General features: G+C 44.1%; 1 long non-coding RNA gene and 1 pseudogene across 2 annotated transcripts; both read left to right on the top strand.

Moving 5' to 3' along the window:
- Positions 1-413: 413 nt before the first annotated feature.
- Positions 414-8,480, top strand: LOC144317835 (uncharacterized). 2 transcript variants are annotated; one of them, XR_013383778.1, is made up of 4 exons: positions 414-2,240; positions 2,442-2,516; positions 3,202-3,380; positions 6,319-8,480. It is a non-coding gene; the product is annotated as an uncharacterized LOC144317835 (long non-coding RNA). The 2 variants fall into 2 exon arrangements; XR_013383777.1 differs by having other exon boundaries at positions 423-2,240; positions 2,451-2,516.
- A 5,645-nt stretch (positions 8,481-14,125) lies between these two features.
- On the top strand, positions 14,126-15,321 carry LOC144316739 (large ribosomal subunit protein eL6 pseudogene; annotated as a pseudogene).
- Positions 15,322-21,359: the final 6,038 nt, after the last annotated feature.

Genomic DNA, 21,359 nt, shown 5'->3' with positions numbered 1-21,359 from the left:
CACAAAGATTTATACTTATGTTTTATGTCTGTGTTTTCTTTTAAGAGTTTAATAGTTTTATATTTAGATATTTATATTTAGACACATTTATTTATTTATTTATTTATTTATTTATTTATTTATTTGAGACACAGAGAAGGGCAGAGACAAGGGCAGAAGGAGAAGCAGGCTCCATTCAGGGAGCCCGACGTGGGACTCGATCCCGGGTCTCCAGGACTAGGCCCTGGGCTGAAGGCCGCGCTAAACGGCTGAGCCACCCGGGCTGCCCTTTAGATATATTTTGAATTAATTTTCTTTTTTTCTTTTCTTTTTTTTCTTAAACTTTCTTCTTTTTTTTAAAGATTTTTTTAAAATATATTTATTCATAAAGACACACGGGGGGAGGGGTGCAGAGACACAGGCAGAGGGAGAAGCAGGCTCCATGCAGGAAGCCCGATGTGGGACTCGATCCCGAGTCTCCAGGATCACACCCTGGGCTGCAGGCGGCGATAAACCGCTGCGCCACTGGGGCTGCCCTGAATTAATTTTCATATATGGTGTGAGGTGGGAACCCAACTTCATTCTTTTGCACGTGGGTATCTAGTTGTCCCAGCATTAGTATGCCTTTTTACAGATGAATACATTGTAAATGCCACGAAAAAAAAGGACAGTACTTAGTTTTACTCACCTTTGTCTCCTCAGGATTCATTTAGCCCCTGACTCATACAAGATGCTTAATAAATATAGGTGGAGTGAATGAATAGATGAGTGACTGAGACTTAGAGGGGTTGAATAACTTGCATGGGTTAGTCAGCTAGAAAGTGACCATACATGGTTCAAATCCAAGGTTTCCCATTCATTAAGAGTTTTTGTGCTTCCAAGTTTCCAAAACTGTCTCAGGTTATCAAAAGCTCTTTATCACAAGAAATCAGATTTCCTCAAAATTTTGTTTGATGCCCCTCTCTGTGTCATTCCGATAATTCCAATGTTTGTGAACAGCCACACTTCTCAAAAATAGTGAGCCTCATGTTCCTTCCACCTCCCTTCCTCTCTCCACCCTTCCCAGCCACAAAGACTCCAATCCTTCTATAGTGGTTTTATAGTTGGAAAGCTCTTCTAGATGTCTGACCACAGCCTCCTGATGCACATTTTTTACTATGAGAGTTAGGTGTAACCACTTATTATGGGACTTGGTTTGGTGTGGGAAGCATTTTGGCTGTGCAGAAAGCTTTATGTGCTCTGCACTGTGTAAAGTACAGTTTTGGTGAAGCTTGCCGCCCTTGCTCTGGTCCTGACGTGGTGCTCCCTTCATGGACCATGGTTTCTCATTAGGAGTATAGCCTGCCATCTCGGAGGAGAATGAAGGCGAGTGGCATAAATCCCATTCTAAAATATTTTGATGGACTCATTTCTTTTAGGATGAGGACAAGGGAGAGCCTGAAAGAGTAAAAGCTTTGCTCCTCAAAGCTTCCCCAGTTAAAACCAAGACTGGTGAGAGAGTTGGGCTGAATTACCAGCCCTCCACCCTGACAGTGTTGAGTTTGGGCTCCCCCTGTTGGACCCTTTGGAAAATAATCATGTGAACTACAGGAAAAATTAAGACCAGGGTGGGTGCAAAACAAAGAACATTATGGAGAGCTTGCTATATATTAGGCATTTTATTTAGGCATCTCATTTCATTCTTTTTTTTTTAATTTTTATTTATTTATGATAGTCACAGAAAGAGAGAGAGAGGCAGAGGGAGAAGCAGGCTCCATGCACCGGGAGCCCGACGTGGGACTCGATCCCTGGTCTCCAGGATCACGCCCTGGGCCAAAGGCAGGCGCCAAACCGCTGGGCCACCCAGGGATCCCTCATTCTTTTTTTAAAAGATTTTATTTATTTATTCATGATGGATACAGAGAGAGAGGCAGAGACACAGGCAGAGGGAGAAGCAGGCTCCATGCAGGGAGCCCAACATGGGACTCGATCCCAGGTCTCCAGGATCAGGCCCTGGGCTGAAGGCAGTGCTAAACCGCTGGGCCATCGGGGCTGCCCTCATTTTATTCTTTTTTTTTAAAATTTTTATTTATTTATGATAGTCACACAGAGAGAGAGAGAGGCAGAGACACAGGCAGAGGGAGAAGCAGGCTCCATGCAGCGGGAGCCCGACGTGGGATTCGATCCCGGGTCTTTAGGATCGTGCCCTGGGCCAAAGGCAGGCGCTAAACCGCTGCGCCACCCAGGGATCCCCTCATTTTATTCTTAAAGTAATCCCACAGGTAGGTTTTATCAATCCTCTTTTGCAGAGTTGGAAGCTAAAGCTTGCCCAAGTTACACAAGGATTTGAACCCAGAGCTTTGGCTCCCTAAAGTCCATACTCTTTCCAGTACTCTGAGCCAAGAAAGCCAGCAGGTGAAAATGGCACATGAGGGGTCATTCCTTCCTTCACTTCCACTGAATCTATTGCTCATTTTGTTGAGACATTTTAGGGACCCAAGAATGTTCTGGAGCTCCCCTAGAACAAGTGATGTGCTTCAGCCACCTCAGACCAACTGGTGAGAGAAATTATTAAATTGTTACACGCTGGTCGTTAAACCATTGTTAGTTGGAAAGTGGTCATGGTGGGTGGGGGTATTTACATCATGGAAATTGGTAACCTTTGCAAATCAGGGATTTTACCTCCTGGTAGTGAAACCACTCATGCTGGTTTATCAGCACAGCATTGTAAGTGAACTCTCCTCTGAGGTCACAAATGCCCTAAAAGAGTATTAACTTTTGAGTTAATTAATGAGCCTTGAGTAAGAGCTGAGGATGATGGGACCTGCCCTGTCACAAACCTTCAATTGCAGGCTGAGGAAAGATAGACATACATATTAGTTGGAAAAATGAGAAAGTATGTACATGTGGGAGAGAGAAAAGAAGGCTATCGGTAATTCACATGTAAACAAAATATCAACATTTTTAATAATGGGGATTTGGGAGGGAAGGGTTGTGACTCATCATTCAGAGTTTTTTTCTTTCAGAGCAATGGGAGAGAGAGAGAGATCCAATCTTGTGGGAACTAGATAAGTGCCCTGGAACGGGGCGGGGGGGGGGGAGGGCTGTGCACAACACAGAAGAGGGGAGATCTTATTTGTGAAATGAAAGGTAGCTTTGAGCCTTGAGGTCTTGAGGTGAGAAGCGGTGGGTAGACCACATTCCTGACTCTGAGAACACAGATGGGATCCTTTTACCTTCTAGGTGGTGACTTTCTTCCATCAAGGCCTCCAGATTACCCAAAGCAACTCTAAGCATCAGGAGAACAAATCTCCAGAGCCAACTTGGGGTGCTTTGGGGTCATCTCCATTTGAGGACTGGAGTCAGGGGCCTTCCTCAGCTGGTCTAGATGCTGCAAAGAAACAGCCATGTCCCATAATAAAGTAAGAGGAACATCCTAGGGGATGCAGTTGGAGGGAGCATCCCTATGGGGAGAAGGGGACTTCCCAGCTCTGCCATGCCCCAGAAGTTTCCCTGTCCCTTTATGGTTGCGGGCAACCACAGTTGAAGCCATCAGCAATGCAGAATCTCAATAATCAAATAATAATTCCCTAAAGATCTAGAGTTAAGAAAAGGAAATCAGGGCACCCTGGGTGGCTCAGCGGTTTAGCACCACCTTCGGCCCAGGGCATGATCCTGGAGTCCTGGGATCGAGTCCCACACCGGGCTCCCTGTGTGGAGCCTGCTTCTCCCTCTGCCTATGTCTCTGCCTCTCTCTCTGTTTCTCTCATGAATACATAAATAAAATCTTAAAAAAAAAAAAAAAAGAAAAGGAAATCAAAGAATTGAGTAGCAGGCAACCAGTTAATCTGATTCACAGGACAGAGCTGATTTATCTTCAGCCCACAGGGAATTGCACGATTGCTCCTCCTTCACTCCTAGCCTGCTGCCTCCAACTCAAAGAAGCTCCCCGAGTCTAAGGGGAGAAAAATAGACCCCTGCACATTCCCACTTACGTCTGTTCAAAGCTCCCATTCTGAGTTCCAGGTCCCTGCCTGAGGACCCACCTGACCTATGCCTACCTGATGCCAGAATGTGGACCTCTAAGAGATCCACTGACAGGCAAGTGACCTTAGCCTACAGGGCACAGCAGGAAAGCCAGTCTCCAGGTAATCCCCCTACAGTGAGGGGTAGAATGGAGGTATTGTCCTTTTTCCAGGTGTTGTGACTCTCTTGAGGTTCAACCTAAGGCTAGAGATTGCGACCAAAGAGACACCAGATTGGACAGGTCAGAGCTATGACACTGATGTGGCTTTTAGGATTAATTAGCCTTTTTGGCAGGGCAGGTTTCCACCCACTGGTATAGCTCCCAGGCTAAGCAGACAACAGAATGTGTTTGCAACAGGAGGGAGGCTTGAACTCAGAGGCTATTGGTTTCTGTTAGGCAGAGATTAACATCCTGTGGCATCATCAGCTAACTACTGGCTGGTACAACACCTTCTCTAACCTTTGAGAGAGCCTGCTCCCACTGCTTATTCACATCCATTCATTCAACAAATATAAAATTTCTCTTAGGTGCCAGGTGTTACACAAGATACTGGATATAGCAGTGAACAGGATAGCCATCTTGCCCCCATGGAGGTCACAGGACAATGGGATGAAAGACACTGAACAAATAATTAAAGGGTGATGAGTTCTTTTTTTTTTTTTTTTAAAGATTTTATTTATTTATTCATGAGAGACACAGAATGAGAGAGAGAGAGAGAGAGAGAGAGAGAGAGGCAGAGACACAGGCAGAGAGAGAAGTAGGCTCCATGCAGGAAGCCCGACGTGGGACTCAATCCCGGGTCTCCAGGATCACGCACTGAGCTGAAGGCAGGCACTAGTGGATCGCTGAGCCACTCAGGGATCCCTAGTAAGCAGTTTTTATAAAACTTGATGCTGTCTAATTTGTGATGGGTAAGAGAGTGGTAGTAACGAGATGTGCCCCATTAGAGGCAGCTTACTATAGAACAAGCCCTGAAACAGATTCCTTCCCACTTGCGTTTGAACCCTGAATCTACCACATACTATGAGAATCTTTTTTTTTTTTAAGATTTTATTTATTTATTTCTGAGAATACACAGAGAGGAGAGAGAGAAGCAGAGACACAGGCAGAGGGAGAAGCAGGCTCCATGCAGAGAGCCTGACGCGGGACTCCCTCCCGGGTCTCCAGGATCAGGCCCTGGGCGGAAGGCGGCGCTAAACCGCTGAACCCCCCGGGCTGCCCCCATACTATGAGAATCTGAGCAAATTACATTTCCTGTGCCATGTTTCTGTAGATTCTATCTCCCAGCATTGTAAGGATAAAAGACAATGTATATAAACTGGAATGTGATAGTGTATTGTAACATTCATACTATAACTATTACTGCAATAAAACTATATCTATCTTAAATAGTATAGTATTATATATAGTGTAACTATAGCTTATATTATAACTATTAATATAATTAATAGCTATAATACTTGGTAGTTACTCTTATTATTCATGTATATCAAGCTTATATCCAAAAGGACTTCGGTAGTTAAAAGAAAAGACATAAACACCATAAATCTGGATTTGATAGATGAGAGTAGACTAATAAATGAAGTAGAAAGGGAGGAGAGGGTGTGTACGCAGTGATAATATCTATGTAGAGAGAGGATGAGCCTTTGGAAGGTGAATCAGAAGCCTTTCCTTTTGGGGAGGGGCCTATATACTTGGCGTGCTGGCAGCTTTTTACCAACCTTCTTTCCCTCTAGACAATCTTATTCTAGGGAGGTCAGAAATTTTTAACCTTCAAAAGTGGTTTGTAGCAAGTTCTGGATGAGGGCTACTAAAATTAAAGGGGGATTGATGTGCCATCACCCAGTGCCATGTTTGCAGAAAGGACAGCAGATCCTTTTGACCTTTATAAGAGGCACCAGAATCTTTGCATATCTCTAAATTATATGATACATAAATACTTATCCAGATTTTTCCAGACCTTTCTTAATTACATTTCTGTTGAGAGGTTGCTGTTTCCTGTTTATACTCTCTTACTAGGAATTAACTGCTGTTCCTACTTTCACTTAAGTTTTGTATCTTGCTCTGTAAGAAACTTTTGAGCTGCCTGAAAATATTTCCTGAAATTTCTCAAGTCTCTTTTCAAATATCTGGATTTATTGAGGACTAATAAAGCTGAACTGCCACCAAGATCAAAATGCCTGTCTTTACTTCAATATACAATTCCTAAAAACCATTATTTTCTTGGAACTCTTCACATTTTTATACTTCAATTACCAGTGTCAATGACTGGCTTTCTTTCTGGGCAATTTTTACAAAGAAATAAAGTTAAAAACATTTTTTCCCTTCCATAGATCTCTGGCTACTGGACTATCTGCTGAGAAACACAAAACTGCTTCCTGAAGCTGAGTGGTCAGCTCTCCTCACCCAACCAGACCCAACTGGGCAGCACCATTCTTGCTATGCCTCAGTAGGGTCTTCACAGACAATTGAAGCAACCCAAATGTAAAATTTATAGATGTCATCTGTACTGAGTATCCATATCAAGAAGACACAAACAGTAATGAAGCCGTGTACCCCATCACCGGTTCATTGTTCCACTGCAGTAATTCTTGATATGATTAGTTGTAGCTACAGAGTTAAGCCCCATGGTTGATTATTTTTGTGTTTTGGGGGGGCTAAAGTAATGGACATATAGTTCAAATGTTGTTCTTTTCCTGGGGTCAGACAGATCTCACATGACATAGTTTGCTTCTTTGCCTCATGTGTCAATTCCTCCTCCTTTTCTGTCATTATCATTAGGCCATTATTGAATTTCCGAGGCATGACTCTTGTTAGGAAATGATGGAAAAAATACAGTTGCTCTATAATCACCAATTACATTGTGACTTCTTACAAGTAAATGCACTCAACTTTCACCATTACTCATTCATTATAAAATTGTAAGAGGTCCAACATGCCTTTGTTTAGAGATGTGGTCATGCTTTGCTTGCTCTACTTCCTGGACAAGGATCCAAAATCATAATGGCCAGATGAGACACTGTGAAGGAATAATGGCCGGTCATGGGTCATATCACACACATAGCCCTGAGTAGAGAAGCATGGCATCTTCTAGGCATCTTTTGTAAAGATGACAGGTTTCTTTAGATGGGTCTCTGCTCAAACGTTAGGTGGAAGATGTTTTGTTGACTGTGTTATGGAGGTCTTTGGCCCTCCAATGACTATAGACCTCCCACAGGTCTAGGCATATCTGCTATAAATAATATGAAAACTTCAGATATTATGTATAACTGCTAGGTATTTAAAATAGGAAATAGTTAAGAGATGCATTCTTGAGAAGAGGGAGAGAAGTTGCCTTTGAGAAAAGATTGAGGGCATTACTTAATAGGTTGCTGAGAGTATCAAATGGGATGATGCATGAAAAGGACCTAGCCCATTACCTGGCAGGTAATAGGAGCTCAATAAATGTGAAATTATTATTAATATTGTTTTCTGGGCAGCCTGGGTGGCTCAGCGGTTTAGTGCCACCTTCAGCCCAGGGCCTGATCCGGGATCGAGTCCCATGTCAGGCTCCCTGCATGGAGCCTGCTTCTCCCTCTGCCTGTGTCTCTGCCTCTCTCACTCTCTTTGTGTCTCTCATGAATAAATAAATAAAATCTTTAAAATAATAATAATAATATTGTTTTCTGCCTAGCAGCTTCAGCTCCCTTGGCTTCATGTGCTGGCAACACTTCCTGACTTGTTCATTTCTTGCCCTTCCTTGGGTTCTTTTATCTTAAATTCTTCTCTATCATGAAATAATCATATCTCAGATCTATGGTTGAAGAGCTAAGAGCAGTGAGTAGATGTAGAAATAGATGGGAATAATGGCTAATTCCCAGGTTTCTGACTTAAGAATATTCAGGCCCTAGGGGCAGGTTTTTACCTTTTTTTGAGATGGAATCCTATATTCCATAGTTTATAGTTATTCCAGTCCGTGGGGTTGCTGGTAGAGGTATTGATGGAGTATGCCAACTACCTCCCTTTCTAAATTAGGCTCATATGTGATCAGGGATAACAGCTCCCTCACACAATCAGACCTTGTTCATCTGGGACATCCTGAATGATGCCATAACTTGTGGTCCAGATGGGCAAGAAACTGAATGAGAGCCACCTCAAGAAAACCTCCTGCTGGATCCTCATGCTGAAAGTTGAATGTTTTTATGTGGGAGGAAGGGAGAATGGGGGGTGAAAGGGAATGAGAGAGGTGGTCTTGCTATTTAGACTCTTCCTCTGATAGTACAGAGCCATTTAGAAGGAGCTGTTCCAACTCTAGTTCTGGGCTCTCAAGTGGTCTTTGCTTACAACAGCAGCAATGCCTAGGCTCAGACCAGTGGGAAAACAGCCTAGAACTCCTTAGAGGCTCCTTAGAGCCTCAAAGTTTTTTCTTCCAGACTCCCCCAAATGTCCTATTTTTAAAATGAGTTTATGTTTCTTGAATCAGAATTGAAATAAAGTCCATACATTATGGTTGGTATTTTTATGTTTTTTTTTTAATGTATAAGTTCTCTTACCGATTCCATTTTCCCCCTTGAAATATATTTGTTGAAGAAACTGTGTTGTTGTTGTTTCTTTCTTTGTTTGTTTTGTTTTGTTTTTGTCCTGTAGAATTTCCCTCAGTCTATGTTTGGCTTATCTTATAGGACTCCTCGGAGAATGTGAACTTCCAACAGAAGGTGCATAATGTCAGCTTGTCTCTCTTTTGGTTATGAGGCATTGACTAATGCATGATTTTCTTAGGGGATGCAAAATGGTGATATTGGAATTCTATCATTCTGTTCTTCATTTACTAGCTGGACTACTTCTGTAAGAGAAATTTCCTCATCAACCATGTAGTCAGGTATGGTTCCTGTAGGAAAGGCAGGAAATTTTCATTTCTTTTTATGACCAGTTTTCAAATTAGTGAGTTGGCTACCTACAACTCTCTAAATGTGAGCAACTAAAAAAATCATTATGAAGTCATAGGTTTGAATATATTTGATATAGCTCAGTTTATTACAGCTCATTGCAATTATTATTCTTATGAATGCTTGAATTGTCCCATCTTTGGCAAGTGGGAGTCTCCTCACCTCCCTTTGATATATTCCTAAGATACTTTGATAGCTTCCTGAGTTTTTTGTTATGACGAGACATCCAAGTACATCTTGTACATTTCCTTCTCCAGTCTCAGAACCAAGCATTTCTTTCCATTGATGGGAAATTGCAATTAGAGATCACAGTCAGGGTAATAGGGATATTCATTGCTTTAGGTTGATCTTTTTTTTTATAGGGCCTTCTGGTGGATAGGAAATACACACATACATGTTTTCACTTAAAGTCATTCTTTGTTTCTACTAACACTTTAAAAAAAAAGATTTTGTTTATTTATTCACGAGAGACACACAGAGAGAGAGGCAGTGGGCAGAGACACAGGCAGAGGGAGAAGCAGGCTCCATGCAAGGAGCCTGATGTGGGACTCAATTCTGGGACTCCAGGATCACACCCTGGGCCAAAGGCAGGTGCTAAACCACTGAGCCACCCAGGGATTCTCTCTACTAACACTTTTAATTCAAATAGACACTCCCACTATTTTACATGACTTCATCTTACATCTGCTCTTCCTCCCAACCAAATATCTCAGTTCCCAAACACACCAACATTGGCATTATCTCTTCATATTATCATCATTAATTGATTAATCAATTAATATAAAAATGAAAAACACTTTTCAATTCTTTTTGTCCTTAAGTTATATCTCACTAGGTAGATACAGTCAAGTTAGTGTTTAAAGTTTTTTGAGGGGATCCCTGGGTGGCTCAGCAGTTTGGCGCCTACCTTCTGCCCAGGACGTGATCCTGAGTCCCGGGATCAAGTCCCATGTCCGGCTACCTATATGGAGTCTGCTTCTCCCTCTACCTGTGTCTCTGCCCACTGCCTCTCTCTCTGTATGTCTCTCGTGAATAAATAAATAAAATCTTAAAAAAAATAAAAATAAAGTTGTTTGAAATAGTTCTCTTTGTGATTATACCACTAACTCACTGTGCAGATATTTTATTTTTCTTTCCTTTTTAGGGAAAGCCTTTTTTATTATTTTTAAAAAAGATTTTATTTATTTATTCATGAGAGACACAGATAGAGAGAGGCAGAGACACAGGTAGAGGAGAAGCAGGCTCCATGCAGGAAGCCCAACGTGGAACTCGATTCTGGGACTCCAGGATCACGCCCTGGGCAGAAGGCAGGCGCCAAACCACTGAGCCACCCAGGGATTCCCATGGGAAAGCCTTTTTTAAAAAAAAATTTTTATTTATTTGAGACAGAGAGCATGAGCGGGGGTGGGGGGGTGGGGAGCAGAGGGAGAAGGTGAGGGAGAAGCAGACTTCCCACTGAGCAGGGCACCTGACAGGTGCCCTGTTCTTGCAATTTTTTTCCCCAGAGACTTATCCATTTGTTTGAGAGAGAGAGAGCGTGAGTGAGTGAGTGAGTGAGCACACATGCACGTGAGTGAGGGGAGGAGCAGAAGGAGAGAATCTCCAGCAGACTCCCTGCTGAGCACGGAGCCCCATGGGGAGCTCAATCCCAGGATCCAGGAGATCGTGACCCAAGCTGAAACCAAAAAGTCAGGTGGATGCTTAACCAACTGAGCCATCCAGACGTCAAACTGCTGAGCCATCCAGATGCCCCTATTCTTGTCATTTTTTTTTAAGATTATATTTATTTATTCATGAGAGACACACAGAGAGAGGCAGAGGGAGAAGCAGGCTCCACGCAGGGAGCCCAAGTCCGATCCCGGGTCTCCAGGATCACGCCCCAGCCGAAGGCGGCACTAAACCGCTCGGCCACCAGGGCTGCCCTGTTCTTGTAATTTTTAAATTGAGTTTGTAGTTTGCCAATTAAATTGAGTTTGGCGGTCTATTAATTAATTTGACATAGATTAAAGAAGAAAAACAAAAGTTTTTTTTTTTTTTAATTTTTATCTATTTATGATAGTCACAGACAGAGAGAGAGAGGCAGAGACACAGGCAGAGGGAGAAGCAGGCTCCATGCACCGGGAGCCCGACGTGGGACTCGATCCCAGGTCTCCAGGATCGCGCCCTGGGCCAAAGGCAGGTGCCAAACCGCTGCGCCACTCAGGGATGCCCAAAAGTTTTTTTTTTAAAGGTTTTATTTATTCATGAGAGAGACACACACACACACACAGAGGCAGAGACATAGGCAGAGGGAGAAACAGGCTCTTCACAGGGAACCCGATGTGGGACTCGATCCCTGAACCCAGGATGATGCCCTGAGCCAAAGGCAAACGACAACCGCTGAGCCACCCAGGGGTCCCGAAAAACGAATTTTGTACACACAAGAGCCCCATAAAAACATGATACTTCAAGATAGGCAACTGAAGCTTACACGTTGGCCTAAGCTAAGGAATTAGTTGGGGACCTAGGGCTTCAAAGGGAAGGGGGCAATTCATAGGAAGATAAAAAGAGCGGATATTTTGTAGTCATGTGTTTGCCCTACCAAGCAGTTAAAATTTCAAGATAAAAAGTTTCAGGATACCTGGCTGGCTCAGTAGGTAGAGCACATGATTCTCCATCTTGGGGTTGTGAGTTTGAGCCCCACATTGGGTGTAGATATTACTTGAACAAAAAAGTTATCAATGGTTAGCTCTCTTTATGGTTCTTGACCCTCATCTAAGTTCTTTTAGGCAGTTGAGGGAGAGGTAAAAAGCTTTTTCTGAGTCTACCGGGTATCGATTGCCTTCAGGTCAAAATAATTCACATGCCAAAGTGGTACATTTTGGGGTGGCCTATTCTGCTCCCATTAAAGTTGTTGATTCTTTTCCCTCTAATCTCAGAAGTTCTTTATATATTAGGAATGTTACCCATTTGTCTGTGACATGTTTGTTATTTTACTGTGCTTATGGTAATGTTTTCCTTAAAAAGGTTTTTGCTGGGCAGCCCTGGTGGCGCAGGGGTTTAGCACTTCCTGCAGCCCAGGGCGTGATCATGGAGACCCCGGGATCGGGATCGAGACCCACCTCGGGCTCCCTGCATGGAGCCTGCTTCCCCCTCTGCCTGTGTCTGTCTCTGCCTCTCTGTGTGTGTGTCTGTATGAATAAATAAAATAAAAAATCTTAAAAAAAAAAAGTGCTTGCTTTTAAATTCTTATGTAGTTAAATTTATCAATCTTCTTCAATTGAAGGTGGATTTTTAGCTATAGTTATGAAAGTCTTTTCTACTCTCAAGTTATACAGAAATTCTGCCATTTTTTTCCTTTGGTACTTTTATAGGGTTTTTTTAAAGACTTTTTTAAAGAGATTTTTTTAAGATTAAAAAAACAAGATTTATTTATTTATTTGAGAGAGAGAGAGTGCGAACAGTGGGGAGGGGCAGAGGGAAAGGGTGAGGGGAAGCAGACTCCCCACTGAGGGGGAGCTCTTACCACCCTAAAATCATGACCTTAGCTGAAACCAAGATTCGGACCTTGACCAACTGAGCCACCAGATGCCCCACTATAGTTTCAATTAAAAAAAAAAAATCCTATGTAGAAGTTATCCTTTTGTATGATATGATAAATAGATCAAATTATTATTTTTTTATAGAGTCTCAAATTTGATATTATTAGCTCTCTTCCCAACCTCCCTTCAGCTTGCCTTCTCCTGGACATTGTATTCTTTTCCAGGTTTGCCAGAACTGGACATGGATCAAAATAAACACCTATTCAACTCTCTGCACTTGTTCCGTTTTGTTGCCTGTTTTTCTTTCCTGGACTCTTTGTGATTTCTGTGCAGTGTTTATCCAGCAGCTCAAGGGAGTTATGGCCTTTCAGGCTTTAGGAAGAGTGGCCTAAAGAGAGTGATTCAAGCTGGAGCAGGTCCTGCAGAGGCAGCTCTGCTTGGGGCTGAGGGTAGGGGTGGGTAGAAAGTGGCTTTCTGGGGGCAGGGTGAGGGTGCTCACTCAGAGCACTGGGGAGCTCAGTTGTTGTTAATGATTCATGTTTCCTGTTCCCACATACCTCCTGCTCTTGTTTTCTATATTAGGAAGTGCCAGGTTTCTGACTGCGGAAGATTGGTGACAGAGGGAAGAGAAGTGGGCAGGCAGCAAAAGGGAGGGATGGAATACAGAAGCTGGAACCTTTCTTCCTCTGTGCTCACATATCCAGGGCAGCTCCGCATCATTAATACCAGTTTCCCCTTGCTATTGTCTACAGCCAATTGCCAGGTACTCTGCTAAATGGGGTAAATCATCAATCTTGACCTGTTAGTTGGCTTAGGTTGTTACTGCCAGAAGGGAAAAGAGGCTCAGAGTTAAGGTCACACAGTTGGTAAGTAATAGGATTTTGATCTGTATGACATTGAATTCCAGGCTCAACGCTCCTATGTCTGTGGCCTCCATGATTAGTTTCATAATGCCCTATAGTTCTATTTCCTTTTCAAACTGAGGACTAACCTCATCTCCCTTTACTGCTCAGATCCACTGAGCTCAGATGTGGGGAGTGTGGTTGGCTCTAGACCTGTAGGCCTCATGTTGGGCTGTAAGGCTCTGTGGTTGGGAGGGCCCCCATGGTGGCCATCTTTTATTCTGTGGCCACCACAGTGTCTGGCACATTGCAGATATTCATTACATATCTGCTGGATGATTGAATAGATGAAAAAGGAGGGGGAAAAGGAATATGTATTGGAGAAGAAGGGGCAGGAGTAGAGGAGGTAAGATGGTAGGGCCTGAGGGTGCTGGTGGCTGGGAGAGGCCCATGTTGCTGTTGTTTAGGAGCACAGAAAAAAATATCAATTGCATGGCAAGCAGGATTTCAATTTTTTACGAGCTTGATCATGAGGAAATGACCTGGACTGGGACCAGGAGTGAACAGAGCTCTCCTCTGTGCAGCAGAATATGGACCTCTTCTTCCATCCTTCAAATTTTGAACATTTTTATTCCATATTCAAACATCCTCAACTGTCGTTTCAACTGGGAAACAAAACACACAAACACAAACCCTGACTATTCTACAAAGAAGCTAAGGTGAAAAAGGTATGCAGCTCCTTGAGGTCTCAAAGAACAGAGAAACACCCAAGTTACCTTCAGGGAGGTATTTTCTCTGAGACTACACAGATGAGTAAGGAAAATAGGATATGGCTCTTTTCCATATTGCAAGATGGTGGGTAAAAAAGTGGAGGAGCTGGATACTAAAAAGAAACCTGAAGTCAAGAAGGCTGATGCTGGTGGCAAGGTTAAGAAGGGTGACCTCAAGGCTAAAATGACAAAGAAGGGGAAGCCCTACTGTAGCTGATACCCTGTTCTAGTCAGAGGAATTGGCAGGTATTCCCCATCGAGTGAGTATTCCAGAAGGGCTATGTACAAGAGGAAGTATTCAGCAGCTAAATCCAGGGTTGAAAGGAAAAAGGAGAAGGTTCTTGCTACTGCCAAAAAACCAGTTAGTGGTGACAAGAATGGTGGTACCCAAATGGTTAAATTTTGCAAAATGCTATGTATTATCCTACTGAAGATGTGCCTCAAAAGCTGTTGAGCTTCTCCCTCTGCCTGTGTCTCTGCCCCCCCCCCCCCATGAATAAATAAATAAAATCTTTAAAGGGGGGGAGGGGCAGCCCGGGTGGCTGGGTGGTTTAGCGTCCGCCTTAGGCTCAGGGCTTAACCCCGGCTCCCTGCAGGGAGCCTGCTTCTCTCTCTGCCTGTGTCTCTGCCTCTCTCTGTGTGTCTCTCGTGAATAAATAAATAAAATCTTTAAAAAACAAAACAAAACAAAACAAAGCACTGTTGAGCTTCAGCAAAAAAGAAAACCTGGGCAGCCCGGGTGGCTCAGCAGTTTAGTGCCGCCTTCCGCCCAGGGCCTGATCCTGGAGACCTGGGATCCAGTCCCACGTCTGGCTCCCTGTGTGGAGCCTGCTTCTCCCTCTGCCTGTGTCTCTGCCTCTCTCTCTCATTCTGTGCCTCTCATGAATAAAAATAAAAAATAAATCTTAAAAAAGAAAAAAAGAAAACCTTTCAGTCAGCTTGTGAAAAACCTGCCAGCTAATGTCACTCCTGGAACCCTTTTATCATCCTCAGTGGGCACCACAGAGGCAAGAGGGTGGTTTTCCTGAAGCAGCTGAGCAGTGGCTTGCTACTTGTGACCAGGCTTCTGGCCCTCAATCCTCTGCGTAGAACACACCAGAAATTTGCCATTGCCACCTCCACCAAAACATCTCATGGATGCTTGCTTCAAGAAGAAGAAGCAGTATGAATCCAGACGCTAGGAAGGCGAGTTCTTCACAGAAAAAGAGAAATATGAAATTAGAACAGCACAAGACTGATCAGAAAGCCATGGACAATGAATTCTGCCAAAAATCATAGCTGTTTCTCAGCTTCACAGCTCTCTCTGCTCTGTTTCCTCTTATAAATGGAGTTTATCCTCACAAATTGCTGTTCTAAATTTCTTACAAAGAACCTAATTAAATAATAGATCCATTAAAACAAAAAAAGAGGGGTACCTGGGTGGCACAGTTGGTTGAGCATCCGACTCCTGGTTTCAGCTCAGGTGGGGATCTCAGGATCATGAGATCGAGCCCTACATCAGGCTCTGGGCTCAGCTCAAAGTATGCTTGGGATTCTTTCTCCCTTTCTCTCTGCCCCTCCTGCTCATGCTACCTGCACATGCTCTCTCTCAAATAAATAAATCTTTAAAAAAAAGAAAAAAAAGAAAGAAATGTTCTGGGGCACCTAGGTGGCTCAGTGGTTGAGTGTCTGCCTTCTGCTCAGGGCGTGATCCTGGGGTCCCGGGATCAGGTCCCACGTTGGGCTCCCTGCATGGAGCCTGCTTCTCCCTCTGCCTGCCTCTCTGCCTCTCTCTCTCTGTGTCTCATGAATAAATAAACAAAACCTTGAACAAACAAACAAAGAAATGATCTGTATAGGCCTTGAGGAGAGCTGGAGTGCTAATGGGACATTGTCGCCTGGCAGACAGGAGGAAACTGCTCTTTCCTTGAGGATGATGACAGTAACTTGCCCGATTCACAGCCCTTCTAGGGCCTGACCAGCAGCCCTACCTCCATATCAGCTCCAAACCCGCTCTGCCTTCTCTGCCTCTCTCTTCTGTCTCTTCTTTCTGCTCTAGTACTGCAACTCCTACCAGCGGGCTATTCTTCTTTTCCTTTCCTTTTTCTTTTAATTTTTTTTGATTTTTTTTTTTTTTGTAATTTATGATAGGCACACAGTGAGAGAGAGAGAGAGGCAGAGACACAGGCAGAGGGAGAAGCAGGCTCCATGTACCGGGAGTCCGATGTGGGATTCGATCCTGGGTCTCCAGGATCGCGCCCTGGGCCAAAGGCAGGCGCCAAACCGCTGCGCCACCCAGGGATCCCTCCTTTCCTTTTTCTTTTCCTAGCGTCCGCCCTTCTTTTCCTCCCTCCCATCTTCCTTCCTTCCTTCCTTCCTTCCTTCCTTCCTTCCTTCCTTCCTTCCTTCGTCTTCCTCCCTCCCTTCCTTCCTTCTTCCTGTCCTTCCTTCATTCGTTATTGCTTTAGGGTATGATGGAATCATTTATTTGGGGGATGTTGCTTTTTTGTAAGACAAAACTCTGTAATGTATCCTTTAATTTCATGAAATTAAGGCAGAGTTTGAACTGAGAGGCTAATCAAAGAGGTGTTCCATTGCTGAGCACAATGAAAAGAAAGGGTGTCTTCCTTGAGCAGAGAGGTAAGAAATGTCCAGAATGGGTCCCCTGAGTCAGAAATCATTTTAGGAACAGTCACCTTTGATACAGAGTTCTACTGTGTCCCTGTTCTGGGCTGTAACCACCCCCCACACACACCTTTTTCCCCCTTTTTTTGAGAGAGAGAGTATTTGCATAAAGGGTGGTGAGAAGGGGAAGAGAGGGAGAGAATCTTAAGCAGACTCCATACTGAGTGTGGAGCCTGATACTTGATCCCATGACCCTGAGATCATGACCTGAGCCAAAATTAAAACTCCCAGGTGCCCCTGTAATTCCCCTTCTTTAAAATTTTTTTTTTAAATTTATTTACTTGAGAGAACAAGTGGGGCGGGAGGCAGAGGGAGGAGCAGACTCCTCACTGAGCAGGGAGCCCCTGCTTGATCCCAGGACTCCAGGATCATTACCTGAGCTGAAGACAGATGCTTAACCAACTGAACCACCCAGGTGTCCTGTAATCAATCTTCCTTCTTTTTTTTTTTTTTTTAAGGTTTTATTTATTTATTTATTTATTCATTCATGAGAGACCCACAGAGAGAGGCAGAGACACAAGCAGAGGGAGAAGCAGGCTCCCTGCAGGGAGCCCGATGTGGGATTCGATCCCAGATCTGGGATCACGCCCTGAGCCAAAGACAGGGGCTTAACTGTTGGGACCAGGCGGGAAGGGAAACTCCTCAAGATGGCGGATACTCCAAAATGGCTGAGGTTCCTGTCACCACCTCCACTTGGGACGCCAATGGGCCAATGACCTACTGACAGCTTGAGCAGACCCTTACACCTCCCCTTTGGACTTCCCCAACCGAACCCAATGCCCTTCAAACCCCAGAGGAGTTAGTCACCTTTGGCTGGTCGAATTGCAATCCTTCCTTTGCATAGTGAGGGTCACTCTGACCGGTTGGATTGCAATCCTTCCTTTGTATATGAGCCGACCAATAGGAAACCGTTCTGCCTTACAACGTTATGTAAACCCCCGACCACCTTGTCCTGGCGCGACTTCCCAGACTCACTCTCTTTCCCCCGTGAGTCGTGGAACCTCGCCCGAGGGTGCCTGCAATAAAATCTGTTCTTGGACCCTCGCTTGCCTTGGCGGTCTCATTTCCATTTAGTTACTAAAAAACCTAACATTAACCACTGAGCCACCCAGGCGTCCCATCAATCTTCCTTCTTAACTGGCCCATCCGTGGTTCAAGCCTCTGCTGAAGCTGAGCTGACTCTTAGCCCAGTGTTAGTTTATAAAGGAAATGAGGGGCTGAAGAGGCTGGATGCCTACAGGAAGTGATGAGAGGAAGAGGCCAGAGGTGATATTGACCTTGGGTATTAACTGGGGGTATTGACTGACCCAGGTAGCACTTCCTGGGCCAGGGTCCTAAACTTTCTACAGCTGTAGAAAAGTGGGGGTCTGAGTTATTTTGTAACTGGGGTCATGGGTGCAAGAGCACCTAGTTCCGAGGATCCCAAACAGACAAGGTTCAGCTGCTTGCCACTGACAAAATCCAAAGGCAGAGACCTGAGTGGTGGTGAAACAAGAGAGGAATTCGTTGCCGTGAGGCCAGCATCTGAAGGCAGTAGAGTGATTAACATCGAAAAGATTGTTTCCAAGGTGCTGAAAAAGGCTCTAGGTTTATACAGGGAAAACACGGAGCGAAGGTTGGTAGGTATGGGCAGGCAGGCAGCACAGGTCAGGGGCCCCATTGCCTTAGGGCCAATCACATGGGGTCTTGCTGGCTCAGAGCAGCGCTGCAGCTTGAGGAGGTAGTTCCAATCCACAGCTTTTCCCTGGAGGTCTGCCGTCTGAGTTAAGAGAGACACTGGAAAGGAGAACTTAAGTCTGAAGTCAAAATGAAGTAGTTGAAGTCCTCTTTCAATTTGACTATCAAAAGAAAGTGATGGCCAGAGGCTGGGAAACTGGGCTTCCCTTTCACCTTGTCCTTCTCCCTGTGGTGTGGGCATATTCCTTTGTCTCTGTGGAGAGATTCCAAACCCCCACCCCTGCCTATAGCAGCCCCCCTAATCTCCTCCCCTTTCACACATTCTTCTCCCACCTTTGGTACCTTCTTTCTCCCTTCCTCACTTCCTCCCAGTCTCTTCTTGCTCTCATTTTTCAACATTTTTTTCTTTCTACCTATGTTTTTTATCTTTCCATCCCACCATCTTTGGTCTTTTCTTCCATTTTGCCCTTCTTTCCCATCCCCTCACCATACCTGCTATCAGCTCCTTGCCTTTCTCCCACTTTCCATTGCAACTGCTTTTTAGCCCATCCATTCAGCATTTTGGAGGGCACAAACTCACAACCTGATGCCTGATAACTGCAGAAACATAATTTGCTAACAGAATTTTACCAAAATGTGTCCCAAAAATATTGAATTCATTCCCAACATTAAAAAGTAGAAGATTTCACCCCAAAAATACAGACTTCCAGCTTTTAAAAATTGAGACTATTTATTGCTGATAACAATTGATGGAACTGGGTGGTAACTGGCCATGTCAGGTCACCAGTCTACTTGGTGTCCCCTGACCTCCTGGACGCTGAGGGAAAATATCAACTAGCAATGTCATTAGCTTGAGCAGCTTTTTCTCCTTTAGCAGAAAAATTTCAGTTCCTTACCACATCTTAAAAGTGAGAGAACAAAGAGACAGCAAGAGCCTTGTTTTTTCCTCACCCCTGAGTGCTTTATCACTTGCATTTCCTGCTTTGCTCTGCAGGCTGTGAAATCTGCAACCTCTGCTTTAAACACTCATGCTTCCCTTCCCCATTTCTCTCCTTCACTCCCTTTTTTTCCGTAGTATATCCTCCTTCCACCTTTTGTTCACATGAACATTAGTATTTAATGCAACACAGAAAGGTTAAGTAACTTCAGGACCACGACTGAAACTTTCAATATACAGAAAAATTCTGGGAAAAATCATTGTATTTTTGAAGCAGTGTTTTGTTTATGTTCATAGATGGGAGTAGTTATCTTGTTGGCAGTCTATTATTTGTCTTGGTATTTGTGTGTCATCTGGCTAACAACCTTTTCATATGGACAAGAGCTGAGGAATTGTTACTGAGCAGGCCCAAGACAGTCTTCTTTTAGGATCGTTATCAGCTGGGGGGTGGCATTCAGCTGTAGTAACAAAACCTGAAAAATACTGACATAAACAATTTTGAGGTTTAATTTTTCTGCATTTAAGAGACACCTGGGTGGCTCAGTGGTTGAATGCCTGCCTTCAGCCCAGGGCATGATCCCAGAGTCCCAGGAGAGTCCTACATCGGGCTCCTGCATGGGGCCTGCTTCTCCCTCTGCCTGTGTCTCTGCCTCTCTCTCACTCTCTCTGTGTCTCTCATGAATAAATAAATAAAATCTTTAAAAAGATAATTTTTCTGCATTTAAAATCAACCTTGGGGCACCTGGGTGGCTCAGTCGGTGGGATTAGGGCTCCTAATAGTGCAGCAGGAACCTGGCTCCCTCTTCTCTAGGACTGGTTTCTCTCTCTTCATTTATTTTCCTCCTTAATCCTTATCACATTCTGACATACTCTCTAGCAGTTTGTTTATGATCTGTCTCTTCCCACTAGACTGTAAACTCATTGAGGGAAGGGACAGACAAAAATCTGTTTTCTTCATGCAGAGTTCCCAGCACTGAAGTGCTGTTGAGATGACTGCTAGAGCTCCGGCCAGCATGCTGATGCATCAGGCATGGAGAAGTGGGAGGATAAATGGCAAAGGTGACTGAAGCCTGTAGAGTCAGTTCCAGAAAAGGATTTTTCTGCAAGTCCCATTTAGTGACTTACAAGTGACGAAGTTTTGGAATATAGGTAAGGTCTGGAGCCGACGACCAAGAAAGAATTCTTGAGACATTTTGGGTGCAAAATGGTGATTTTATTAAAGCACTGGGACAGGACCTGTGGGCAGGAAGAGCTGCTGCCCCAGGGCCTGTGAGGGGTGGCTGATTATATACCTGGGAGTTGGGAGGTGGTTAGGGATTAGGTAAGTCTCTAAGGAATTTGGAAGCAGGGTTTCCAGGACCTTGGGGGGACCAGCTATTGTTGGGAAAAAGTCACTTATTACCGGCTAATAAAACCTGAGTCACGAGACCCTTCAGATGTGTATGGGTGGGCCATGTGCTTGGGGGATGTTTGCCAACATGTATCATGGGGGTTTAGAGATAAAGGAACTTTCTAAATGATTTTTTACATGTTAAAGTAGACTTGCAAGGTCCTGGGGGTGGGGCTAAGATTGCCTTTTACCCTTAGCAAAGTATGAACATCGAGGCAGTTGAGCCTGTAGAGGAAGGTCCCTCTGCCTGTTTCAAGGACTTGTCAGTGTGCTTTGTCCTCAGCTAGTCCTCTGTTCCTCCATCATTTCCCTTTGAACAATTTTGACCCTTAAATCTTTAAGGTTGAAGGTGGAAGGTCTCATCTGTAACTTCTTCCTGCTGAGTAGGGGCGTAGAGATGTCCCTACCTGTGGGTCAATATTATTCAGTTGGGGAACATATCGGGGAGTTATAAAAAGGAGAAGGCAGCTGAATCCAATGAGGACAACACATGAATCTCCTTGAGCAGAAAGGATCATCTGTCAGCTGGAAGTTATGGCAGTGAAGGAGTCTTCGCAGTAGTCACGGAGATGGCAGAAATAACAAAATTAAGGTTAACATTATAATGAGAAATTAAAGACCTTTGACAGTTGACCTTTGATAGTTTTC

Source organism: Canis aureus, chromosome 7, assembly GCF_053574225.1.
Source record: "Canis aureus isolate CA01 chromosome 7, VMU_Caureus_v.1.0, whole genome shotgun sequence".
Lineage (NCBI taxonomy): Eukaryota > Metazoa > Chordata > Mammalia > Carnivora > Canidae > Canis > Canis aureus.
The sequence above is the reverse complement of the archived record's forward strand: the minus strand, read 5'-3'. Positions and strand labels throughout refer to the sequence as shown.